The sequence below is a fragment of the Heliangelus exortis genome, chromosome 21 (assembly GCF_036169615.1).
Source record: "Heliangelus exortis chromosome 21, bHelExo1.hap1, whole genome shotgun sequence".
Classification (NCBI taxonomy): domain Eukaryota; kingdom Metazoa; phylum Chordata; class Aves; order Apodiformes; family Trochilidae; genus Heliangelus; species Heliangelus exortis.
Window position 1 is genome coordinate 9,287,948 of NC_092442.1, and position 12,486 is coordinate 9,300,433.

Sequence of the window (12,486 nt, forward strand, 5' to 3'; positions counted from 1 at the left end):
AAATGAGTGAAGATGATACAGATGTAGCTTGAAGGCTTCAGGCTTACTTGCAAATTAGCATCATTTCTCAGAGGCAGGTGTGATAGTATCTTCTGTGGGTAGCTAGGAGGGAAAGAGTCACAGAGGCATTATGAAGTCTTCTCCTTACACATGTAAGAAAACTTACAGGAAAGGGAAAAGAGAACTGAATTATCAAATATGAGAAATCAAAACTTAGCTGTTCAGCAAGGGAAACTTGAGGGACCATTGCCTGGGTCTGGAGGGGGAAGAGGAATTTCTGGAAAGCAAAGGCACTGTCAGCTTTCATGCCTGATCCAGGCAGTCCTGGCATTAGGCAGCATCACTGCTCTCTGCCTTTCAGTAATTTTATGGATCTGATATTTTAAGGCACCAAAGGGAACGATGATGTTCATTCAACATGTGAGATTATAAAATGGTGAAGTGTTTGTTTGCATGTCCTGGATTGGTAATGTCTGCTTTAGAGAACTTGCTGTTTATTATCCACTTTCTGCTGGGGAATACTGGAAACAGAGAAACAGCAGAATTATTACTTTATTATTTATTTTGCTGTAGTTAGGCTTTTATGAAGATAGTTGTAGGATGGATATATAGATGTGCCTGAGCAACTGCAAATGTAAGATAAAAATACAGGATTTGTTAGCTGAATTCCTGCCAGTCTTTACCTGGGACATTTGTTTGCTGAAGAATGCCAGTGACTTGCTTTAAGGGAGTCTAAAAAGCATGTGCCAGCACAAGGAAGACTTGTGAGCAGAGATGGATAGATGGACCATGAAGACTGGGTAAGTTCTCTTCTAGCAGTTCAGCACTGCAGATGCAGAGCAAACTGGATTTTTATACCTGTGAAGAAGTGGGTAGGTATTCACTGAGGCTTTGGGGAATGGAAGTCTCTCAGCCTGGGTTCTGTGAAAGTAGCAACATACACACATACATATTTTTTGCACCTGACTGTGCCTATGGTTGTGAGTAGAAGTAGCCAGGCACCTTCAGGAAAACAAAAGCAACAACAAAAAAAATTAAAAAACCAAGACTGCTGATTTACAGATATAATGTATGTTTCCTACACAGCAAGGTGTGCAGGGGTGTCCATTTCTTATCTGTGCATTGTTTGGGGGGTGAGCAGCTTTAATCTGCCTCTAGTTACAAGCATGTTCACCTAGGTACAGGTGTTTGATGTGGAGATGGAGAAACTGGAGCTGATGAGGTGCTGCAGGTGTGGGGCAGGGTGTATCCTGTGGTTACTGCAGCCATAACAGGCACCACTTCTTCCCTTCCTTCCCTGGGTGCTCTTTCTGTGTTGTGAGATATTCCCCTGGTTTCCTTTTCCCTTCTCTGGAAAGACTTCCTGGAGTATTTGCTGTGTTACAGCTTTTTATGGGACTCACAACCCTGGAGTTTCATTGCTGCTCAATAATCAATGTTAATTCTCTTCATTTTATGGTTTTAAAAATGTGCCTGCACTCCTCTCACAAACTCTGTAAAATGCCGTTAGTCTGCTTTGGGATAATCATATTCTGTTTGCAGATGCCTTGCTATTCTAAGCTTCTGTCTTTCTATGGTACAGTTACCAGAAAATGGATTAAAAATTAAATTAACATGTTGCTCTGTTTATTTGTTTTTAATGAAAGCTGTTTTCCAATTAGCTCCTTATTTGATCAAAGGTTGCATCTGAGCTAATTGTGTGGTTGTGCCCAGTTTAGGATTCTTTCTCTGAGATAACTGGGCCAAGTTTTGTTTTCATTGTGACCCACCTGAAGGCTGTGACCCACACTCATACCTTTTTCCCAGGGCCAAAGCAGTGCACGGGGGAACTAAATGCACAGCTGTAGGCATGAAGTTACTGTGTCAGCATGGCTCATTTTTTCAAGAGTTTTCATCCCCAGTTCCAGCTGACATTCAATCTTAGGGTTACATAGATAAATTTTGTAGGCTTTGGTACAAGCAAAGGGTTGTCCACAAATTGTGCTATTTGTTTATATGTTCTTGATGTGTGTGTGATGGAGAAGATATGCTTGGGACTAATCTCAGTTTGAAGAGTCTTGCAGCCATCTTTTAAATTCTCTGCCACCTTGTTTTGCTGTGTTGTGCCAAGTGTCAGACTCTTCCTCTTCCAACCTTCTCCAGTGTTCATTTCTTCCACGGAGCTTTGACAAGGTAGGAACAATTTGTGAGGCTCAGCTGATACGAGCTTTGGCCAAAACATTCATCCCTGCTGCATTTGATCTCTATCCTCCAGCTCCTGTGTCTCTCAAAGACCAGAATCTTGTGTTTATGGGATGGCTCTCTTGAACTGAAGTCATTCAAGACCTTCTTTTTCAGACTGTTCTATCTTATGGATTGAATTTAGAAGCACTCTTTCCATCAACAACTCTGTAGGTGTTATTCCCAGGCTGGTGATCCTTCCTAGAAGGATTTTACTATCTGTTGGGACAGATGTAGCCATGGAGAAATCAGTGCAGAGGTTTGGTGACCTCTGTTAAGGTGTTAAAAATGGACAAATCTGATGATAATGATAGTCCTGTGACAGTACTGAGTGACCCATCACAGTCAGATATTCTACTGGGCTGTGTGGCTGTAGTGAGAATGACAATCAATTAGTTTGGTTAGCAATATTAAAATTGATTATTGTCCATGAAATTGATGATTGGAAAATCAGATACTAATTAATGTAGAACCAAGATTCTAACTGTCCCAGCATAGCTGCAACTTGTGTGATTAAAAAATCACTTTTCATGACTCCTGCTGCTCCAGCTGAGAGGGATGTTCCCCTCATTTTGTGCCTTCCTGAAGTGGAACCTCACCTGTCTTCTTTCGTGGGGTAGAGAAATTAGTCTGGATTGTAAATATAAAATCTGTGCTGATGTCTTTACTGCCAACAATTACCTCTTCATCTCTTCTTTGTGGTGTTGATGCCCAGACATCACATCTGGCACCCTAGGGCTTCCCTCCTGGCTCAGCAATGTAGGAACATCTTGTTTTCTTCCTACTTGGATGGGGAGGTAGGAATCTGTTTCTAATTCTGAGGATCTTGGCTGGGAAGAAGCATTACTGTACTGCCACTCTCTCAGGAGTCAAATGAATGTCAAAAATACACTTTTATAATTAGTATCAGCATTGTTATTGTCCTCAGAACAGAGTTGAAAGGGAGCCTTGGCTGTGTTTATTAGGATCTGTTCCCTGAATGGGAGCGGAGGTTCTGTCGTTGGGATTGTGGGTGATCCCAGGTCCTCCCCCCACAGCAGTGATGTTGCTCCAAACTGACACCACAGCAGAGGAGATGAAGCTGGCCCCAAGTGTCTCCCCAGTTTCCTTTCACAAATTCCTGTTCCATGCTGCTGCCCTTCCCTCTGGACCTCTCAGCCTTCTGCAGGGATGCAGTGAGGTGTTTTGCAGAGACAATGTCTGGCTTTGCCTCCGTGTCTCTCAGGACAGAGTACCTAGGATGCTTTTTGGGGCTGTGTTTCACAGGATGTTTAGGTTGGAAGAGATCTCCAAGCTCACCCACTCCAACCTTTGACTAACACCACAGTCGACTACTAAGCCACGTCCTTAAGGACCGGGTCCAAATGCCTCTTAAATGCCTCCAGGGATTGTGACATTTAATATTGTTCTCTGTGTGTAACAGGATCTGATGATTGAAATCTGGTGCCTGGGATCTGGAATGAATTGTCTCCTTTCTTCTGAGACCTCAGGCTTCTCCTTTTCCTTCCCCTTTGCACACACACGTACCCGTGCGTTCACACAGACACGCCAGGGCTTCAGCATACAGCAAATTGCTTATACACATGTAAGCAAATATCTTCTCAAATCATCTCTTATCACCAAGTGGGGTGTGGTGCTTGTTGTTCAAGGGGTTGAGGTTGCCTTTCAATCTGCCAGGGCCAGCCTGACACCAAAAATAAACAGCATAAGCCTGGAACGGTTGTCACAAGGGGCAGAGAGAACTTGTCAGGCAGGAGTGTGTGAGCCGGCAAGATGATAATGTGGCATGACACTTCTGAAATGAGACACTGGTTGCCATGGTGAGGAGTCAGGAGGGACTATCTCTCCAGAGGCTGAAATAAAACATGCTTTAAATGATGTTTGATTAGAATTTAGATCATGTAACTGAGTGGCTGGACCTTTTTTTTTTTATTATTATTCCCTTTTTTCCCCTTTCCCTTTACTTGTTGTCATTGTCATCTTTGGCTGCTGGCAGAGTTCACTTTGGGAAGAAAGGGCTCTGGGTCCCAAGCTGTAACCCCCCTCACTCCACCACTTCCAGCGTGCTGAGAGGTTACTTAGTTCCATGCCCAGTCAATTATGCTCCTTGCTAACTCTGCTTGCATTTTCCACTTGAGTCCATCATAGTTTAAACCGGTTAAAAATGATTCCCTCTGTTCTGAAAAACAGTTAATCAATAACACCCTGAGAATACTTCTTGTCTTCGTTTGCTTTCCCTGACCAACCCTCTCAGGGTATCCGTCATCTTGTTAATATATATTAAAAACACAGCCTGGGAAGGCTTACACACAAATTCCTTCTTGGGCTTCTTCACATTAAAGGAGGAGGTGAATGTGTGTGTGTGGGAAAGCCTAAAGTGGTAAAAGAAACATGAAGTGAAAGGAATTTGAGACAGTAATGCAAAAACAATTGTCCTGGTGGCCTTGTAAATGGAATGGGATGTTTAAAAGTAATTTTCGCTCTCTTTGCAGTTTTAATGCAACACACAACCAAATGTATCTTGTCTTTCCCAGTAGAAATGGGCAGTAAAAGAGCTGGTGCTGGGGTACAAAACTTCTTGACACGGTGGGACTTTTTTGTTCTATAGAGATGTTTAAAAATCTTGAAGCAGGTATCCAGTGTCTGGAACAGGGCTTTGTGTGTGGCTACTGATGATATTCCTGTGTACACACTGCCAATGAGCTTCCCCTGTATCTGCACATTTAAATTGTGATCATTTGCATTGGTATTTGAAATAGTTACACCAGGGCAGAGAAAGTGTGACCACAAATAAGTTTTTCTCAGCTATGAAAATCTCTATGCAAGACCATGCTGATTTGGGTTTCTACTTGATGCATTTAGAGAGAGAGAAAAAGAGACTATATTGTGGCTATGCATGAGCCAGAGTGTGTTCTAGGAGTCAGAGGATGCCCTGTAATTTATGAGAGACAAAGAGGTACATTAGATATTGTTAGAATACATAATAATCCTCTGGCAATAATTTATTCAGCATGCAAGGTTAGGATCTCCATAATTCTTGGTTGCACTCTAATAAAGACTGCTGATGCTTATTATATATTTTTGTGTACATTAGAGGTACCTGTGAATATATGGACACTGTACTTGCCTCCTGCTACCCCACTACTCATGGAGCTGCCAGTGGGACCATACTGTGTGAACCATTTGTCTAAATAGTCCAGGAAAGTGCATCATCTGTATTGGCTTCTTGTCAGAGGTTCTCTGTAACTTTGTGCCCATAAAGCAGATTTAACCTGCTTTTCTCACACTCTTGAGTCACCCCTGGCTCTGAGGTGACAAAAGCATTGTCAGGAATTCATGGTCTTCAGCTGTTCATGCTGTCCATCTGCAAATCCAGACAAAGCAGATAGATGTTCCCCCAGATGTTTTAAGCTCATGACTTTGTTGGTAGGTTGAGGTGGAGTGGTCTCATCTGAGAGGAAAAAAAGGAGAAATCAAAACTTTCCTTCCAGAACTCAGTGGCTTTCCAGAAAACTTTTGCTCCCAAATCAGTTTATGATTCCACCCATAGAGTAATTTCCAAGTGATTTGTTACCATCTGACAGTCCAATCCAGGACTTTTGGTGACACTACATGGGTCTTTTGAGCTTTATGTTTGGATTTAATGGTGATGACTGCAGCCAAATGGATGAAAAATATCCATTTCTTCACCACTGTTCCTTGTATTGGCCTGAGGGATTACAAAAGTAGGTCTTTTATTTAGTTACACTGTCAGCAGCAATTTTGATGCAAGTTCAATCACTCAGTTTGGAGTTCAAATGTTCCAGTCTGAACACAGCCATGTGGGGTCATAAAGCATCTTGAAAACTGCTCTGCTGCTTGCCCCACGCCTGCACAGAAAGCTGCCCAGGGACTGGGATGATCATTACTGGGGCTAAATACTAAGTATGGGGTGGAAATAAAGCCAGGGAAGAAAGGAGAAATTCCTTTTGGGAAGGACAGCATGGGTGAGAACCTTGCTGAAGGCAGCATGGACCTTCAGTGGGTGGGTGGGCCAAGCACCTTGTGCCTCATCTCATAACAAAGATGTTTTTCTGTTTAGCTGGTTGCAGTATGTGTTCTGTTCACACCATCCTTAAGAATCCTTGGTAAGGAAGGGTTAAAATTACCAAATTATAGGGCTTTTTTGTGCTTATTCATCAGGTATTGCTCAGTTTTATCACCATAGCACTCTGTGCAGCAGTGTTAAAACCTCTCTGAGTAATCTTTACCATGCTGCCTGCAGTCTGATCTGCCAAATACTTTAGGTTATCCATGCCATGGAATTTACTGAACAGTGGTGTAGAAATTAGCCCTGAAGTGCTGGAAGGCCCCAGGCCTGCTGCTGCTGGCTGTCTGATAGGAGCACAGGTCTCTAATGGTTCCATGGGATGTGTTCATCAGGTGCTTCCCCTGGTTCTGAAGGCAGGCAGCATGTTGGTCAGAGGGACACATGCTAGGAACCTCATCACCAGTAACAAGCCATGAGAACAGGCACTCTTGCAGCCTGTGTGGTTTGCAAGGCTGTGGTATTAAACAGCAGATTTTTGTAGCAAAAAAGAGTTGTTTCTTTCCCTGTCCTGGCTTCATAATAACATATTGGAACAGCTGTGGAGTTCAGAGAAATGGTTTCTGTCAGTACAGGGGTTGATTTGCCTCCAGTGTGGTACCTGCTCTGATCACCCTTGCTTCTGATCAGCCTTTTCTGTCCTGCTCTTAGGGTGACTGCAGTAGAGTGGTCTCAAAGTCACTGCAGCTTCTCTGAAGCTGAGTGAGTTATGTCAGTTCAATCTGCCTGTAGATCTTACTCTTCTGTTTCAGGGCAATATTTCTATCCATTAATTCTAGCTTAGCTCTTTTATTTTTTTTTTATTTGAATCTCCAGTGAGGTCACCACAGAACTATAAACCTTGGTAGTGTGTCTCTTTGAGAGTTCTTGATTTTTGCATACAGCTCTCTAGGATTTACTCTGCCTATTGACCCTGAATGCATCTAATCAGCTTCTGGGTACAGGATTCTACAGGATAATTAACAAAAAGCAAGAAGAAATGATCTGGAAATTATTGTATAGCTTCTTGAAGTACCTTCTGTGGAAACAGACTTTTTTTTTTTTTTCCTTGAACTGAGCATTAAAACCTCCAAGATGCTTCCACAGGGAGTTTGCCAAGTTTTTCCCATCACATTCCCCCACTCTTTTGTCTTCCTTTCCTTTGGCCAAAGCACATAGCACTTCACCCCAACATTTGCATGTGCTCTTGTAGCACACAGCTCTTCTGATCCCACATCAGGTGTCAAATCTTTAATATGATTTCCTACATGTTTGACTAATCAATGCAGAACATCATCGTGAAAGATAATTTCACCCTCTGGCACTTCAGGGACAGGATAATGAGGCCTGGTGTTTTCCATTTTTTATTCTTCCACAAGAATCTACATTTTTTTAGTCCCAGCTAATTGATTTAAGTTCATGGAGGAAGGTTTTTTTTCCCCTTTCCCTTCCAGTATCTTGGATATTAATGGATTCTAGTGAGCTAGCAGAGCTGTGTGATCAGTATGTTTAGAGATTCAATATACTGCTGCTCTGACCTTTCAGAAGCCAGGGGAAAAACATTAGGCCCAGCATGTTGATCCCCTCTGAACACTGAAATCTCAGGCAGGTTGGAGCTGCTTGAGCTGGCTGGAGATGGGAACTTCCTGCAAGAAGTGAGGTTTGTTCTCAAATCATTTGCCAAACAGGAGGGAGCTTGGTCTGGCAAGCCAGTGAGAAGTGGGGAGATTTATGGCCTCACTTAGGCAATAGTGGAAGCTGAGGCCTTCAGAAGAGATCAGGCACCCATGCATTGCTCTGGAAACCCTGGGCAGAGAGCATAGCAGGGCATGAGTGATAAACCATGGACACAGCCAGATCTCTCAGCTCCCCTGATTTCATCAAAGAATCATTACCCCCTTCCTTTTCAGCAGGCCATCAAGCCCTGATTTTTTGGGAGGAAAGCTGGGCAGGCTCCTCACTATCTGTCTAGGGCTGAAGGAATGGGACAAAGCCCTTGTCAGCAGCAGCTGAACTCCATCCATCTCCAAAAAAATACAGATTAGTCTAAATATCTTTACCTGAGACAGTGTGAACTAACAAGTAAAAAGCTTTTACTTCCTGAGGCACCCCTGACAGCATGATAGCACTGACTGAACCTTTCCTACTCACTGGTACTGTCCCCACAGCCCATGGATCCACTGGACAAGACCTAAAGGGGAGTGTGTGCCTGCTGCAGCATGTACCTGAAGCTTTAGACATATTTTTATGAATAATTCGTATAGTTCTGCTGTATTTTACAGCTGTTAACTAGAGTTATTCTTATATTTTTTATTTTTTGGGGGGGATGGCAGCAGCTTATGACAGATTTGTTTAGGGTGAGCCCTATTCATAAATTAAGTGGCGGCTAAAATTTAATTTTTCTTATAAGAAAAGCCTATAGCTCCTTAAATTGCTCATTTAACATCACTGAAAAGTAATACTCCACTTTGGAATGGACATGGTATTAACTTTAAAAGGCCTATTTAAAGTGAGGGTTGTCAGTGAGTGAAAGCCAGATATGGTAATTTGGAGTTACAAATCAGAGTGAGGAAACTGGAGAATGGACAACCTTGTTAACACAAGCGCGACGGAGGAAGCACCGGGGTCAGAGTGCCAGCACGGGAAGGAATAAAGACACAGCACCAAAAATATGTCCTATAATTAGGGCAGCTGTAAGAGTCAAGGTTGAAGATTCTTCACCGTGACATGTCTGATATAGAAAAAAAGTGATAGCCAAGAGTAATCACTTACAGGCACCCAGCCTTAAAGGAGCAGCACTGCGCATCCCCTGGCGGGGCAGGGAGCCTGGAGGACAAAGGATGGGGATGTGGGGGGACTCTGAGGCAGGGTGGGTGGGTGAGAGGGGAGGGAGGAGTTGGAAATTTCAAGGGTCAGCACTCAAAGGGACCAAAATCTGGGAAAACCAAACCTGCTGGCTCAGCAGAGAGGTTCTCTGATCATGGTGTGGAACAGAGTGGTGTCTCAGAGCAGGATGGGTGACTGTGTGCTGGTGGGGGTGTCCTGGGTGTAGATCAGAGTGAGCTGGCACAGAATCACCCTGGGGGGACACTGAGGGAGGGAGGTGACAGGAGGAGGCTGAACCACAGTGTGTTTGTGTGTTAAGGGCAGACACAGGCATGCAAAGAGAGAGGGGCAGCAGGACAACAAGCTGGGGATGGGAGAAGTTAGTGGCACCCAACAGGTGGCACAGAAAGGACCCAACCTCAGAGCAAGGAGCCATCAGCAGGACACACACGAAGTTGGGTAGGTCTGGCTCAGCCTCTGAAGGTCAGAGGGAGATCTGCCCCTTCGTTTGGGTTTGGTAGGAAGTAAAATAGGAGCTGGAGCCAGTGTGCAGCATGCTCCACACTTTCTGTGGGGCCCTCGTGGACACAGGGTGTGTGGGGAATCTTTGGCACTGTGGACCTGAAGAAGTTGGTGTGTCCTGAGCAGTGGTGGGGGTTTGGTAAATGCTGTCTGCTCTTGTCTGCACTGCTGAGAGGAAGATCTCCTGCCAGCTGGGTCAGAGTGGAGCAGGGGGACAAGGAGACATTTCTATTAGTGGAGAACCTCTCCTTAGAATGATTCCTGGGAATCTTCTGGGATTTGTGGAAACCTTCCAGGCGTTCTTCCTCCTCTGACCCTCTTCAGGCTGCACAAGAGCCCCAGGAGGCTGTCACAGGAGAAACCTTCTCCTCTTCTGCTGCCTTCTGCTGTATTTCCCTGGGGAACCATCCAGTGCAGGCAGCTAATGTGGAATGACATGGGCACATGCTTTTCCCCCTCAGCCCCCACCTCCTCCCTGGGATCCACTTGAAAGGATAAAGGAGATTCAGGCTGAACAAATGCCTTACACCTCCCCAAACACTCTTCTTTCTCTACATTAAAATGTATTCCAGAAGAACTGGTGTAATGTGATGTAACCCACCTCCAGCTGAGCTGCATTTGAGAGCCCTCTGGCTGGAGCATGTTCTGGGTGCTCCCTTTCCAGCCCTGCATTTCCCTGTCTCCCACACCACCTCTGGACAACCCCTTCCTCTCCGAGGTGGGATCATTTCTTACCTTATTTAAAAGTTTACAACAACGATGAGCCCTTAAGAGAGGGACACTTTGACCTTGCTTTGGGCTATTGCCTCCCTTCCCATTGCTGTCCCAGACCTGCTTACCTGATACCCATTTTTTGCCCACCTGCTTGTAGAGCCAAACCTTTTTCCAAGGGCATGGGAACCAGCCTGACTTGTGGGCACCTCCAGCAGCCATCCCCTGGCTTGCAGCGTGCTCCCTGGGGTTTCCAAGGCTGAAGTGAAGAAGTGCTGCTCCTTTCCACAAAAACCCTGGCAGGAGGGGCACTGTGGCAGAGGACAAGGAGTTTTCTGGCAGCTCAAAGGCCAGGAGTCATGCAGCTTCCCATGCAGCCCCTTTCTCAGCCAGTTTATTTTGCTTTTGTCTTTGCCGACCTGTACTTGGGGACACTAATTCGATTTTCCATTGAGAGGTGCAGATATCTATATTATTTTCCTAAAACTCCAGAGAATATTATAAATTTCTTTTTACTGCTTCCAGCCATGTTATTTAAAGTAATTAACCTTAATTTATAAATTTTTATATCAAACTGCCTTTTAACTTTTAGAACTGGCAGGAGAAGTCCATTTCCCAGGGCTCCTAATAGTTCTCCATTTAATCAAAATTCATCCATCAGATTCCAGTGTTAAATCATCTTTTAATTGGGAGTTACATTCTGGTTAATAGTTTTATAATTCGCCGCCTCTAATAGTTTTTACCACAGGGATCTACTCCATTTTTTCTCACTCTATTATTCCTGGTGTTCAGCAGGGACATTTTAAAAACGTTCACTTCCCCTGCCTGTTCTTTGTGATCTCATTAATTCTTGATAGCAAGTTCCCTTTCTCCTCATTACTGGAGCATAACTACCTTTATCACTAGGTGAAACCATACTCGTTTCTACAAGTGCTCTCCATTTTTTTTTTTTTAATTTGTTTTTGCCTCTTAAAAGCCCCACAACAATCTGCAATTCATTTCAGCAAATAAGATGATGTGTGCTGGGGATGGGCTTGGTGCTTGACACTGTCGAGATTTCTGACTGGAGATTTTTGGGGGCCAGAACTTTCTCTGACTTTGTGTGGTGTTCCTCACCCTGGTCATGTTTTCTAGGAGGTATCTCCAGTTAAAAATACAAACTGCTGATAGAGGGGAGATAAGAAAACAACCCGGGAGTCATAAAAAAGGAATTGATTGACGGGCTGATCTTTTTGGAGGAGATCATTGGATGTGAACCCCCCTGACTTTTGCAGAGTAGGTGCTGTTAGCTTCTGATGATGTTCACCAGCACAGAGAGGAGCAGGATCAGGGCTCAGCCCTTCCTGATACCAAGTGCTGGCTTACTTGCAGATGAACTCTGCAGTGTGGCTCTTAATTGTCAGGCACTGCATGCAAATGGCCTCGCTCCATGCAACCCAGCAGTTAGGGCAGTGTTACATTAGCTTGGTATCCTCCCAAAACAATAAAAAGAGCAAAAAGAGCCCAAGGAGAAGTAAATAATGTTGTATACAAGGTAGTAAAGCCAAGCTTGTCCTTTTTTTTTTTAAAAAAAAATGCCTAGAATTAGTGTAAAATTAAATTTGAAACCTTAATCCTCTGAGGGCTGATTCTCAATTTGCAGATCCACAAAACCTCTGCAAATTACCCTACCAATCCTACTGACAGTCTTATAGGAATATGTTATATTGACTACCCAGAGTCAGCCTCTGCAAAGAAGAGAACATGGTCAAGTGCCACTGCTAAGAAGAAGGAAAAACAATCTCCAAGGGTTTATATCTTTGTCCCTCGAAGAGTCCTGTAGAATCATTTCCTATATAAGTTCCTATAAGAAAAATAGGATGGACAAGTGTAAATAGAATTATTATACAATTATAGTGGTCCTCAGAATAACAATAATGCTGTCCACAGTAATTTTTATGCTTCCATAAACTATTGGTGCTGCAGTATTCTTTTTTCAGCTCTTCTTTCGCCCTACACGGGGTTGTAATAACTTTTCCTCCTTAATGTATGCACCCGGGCAGCAATTTGAGATGACAATGATTACAAAATACTCCAGCAGTTTTAATTGACTAGTGTTGAGATCATATCACCAGAAACAGACAAGATCTTATCTCAGGTAT

General features: G+C 43.7%; 1 long non-coding RNA gene across 1 annotated transcript in view; it reads left to right on the forward strand.

The window, feature by feature from the left end:
• The window catches only part of LOC139805999 (uncharacterized), a 177,189-nt gene that overhangs the window by 2,248 nt on the left and 162,455 nt on the right, over positions 1–12,486 (forward strand). The window lies entirely within an intron of this gene.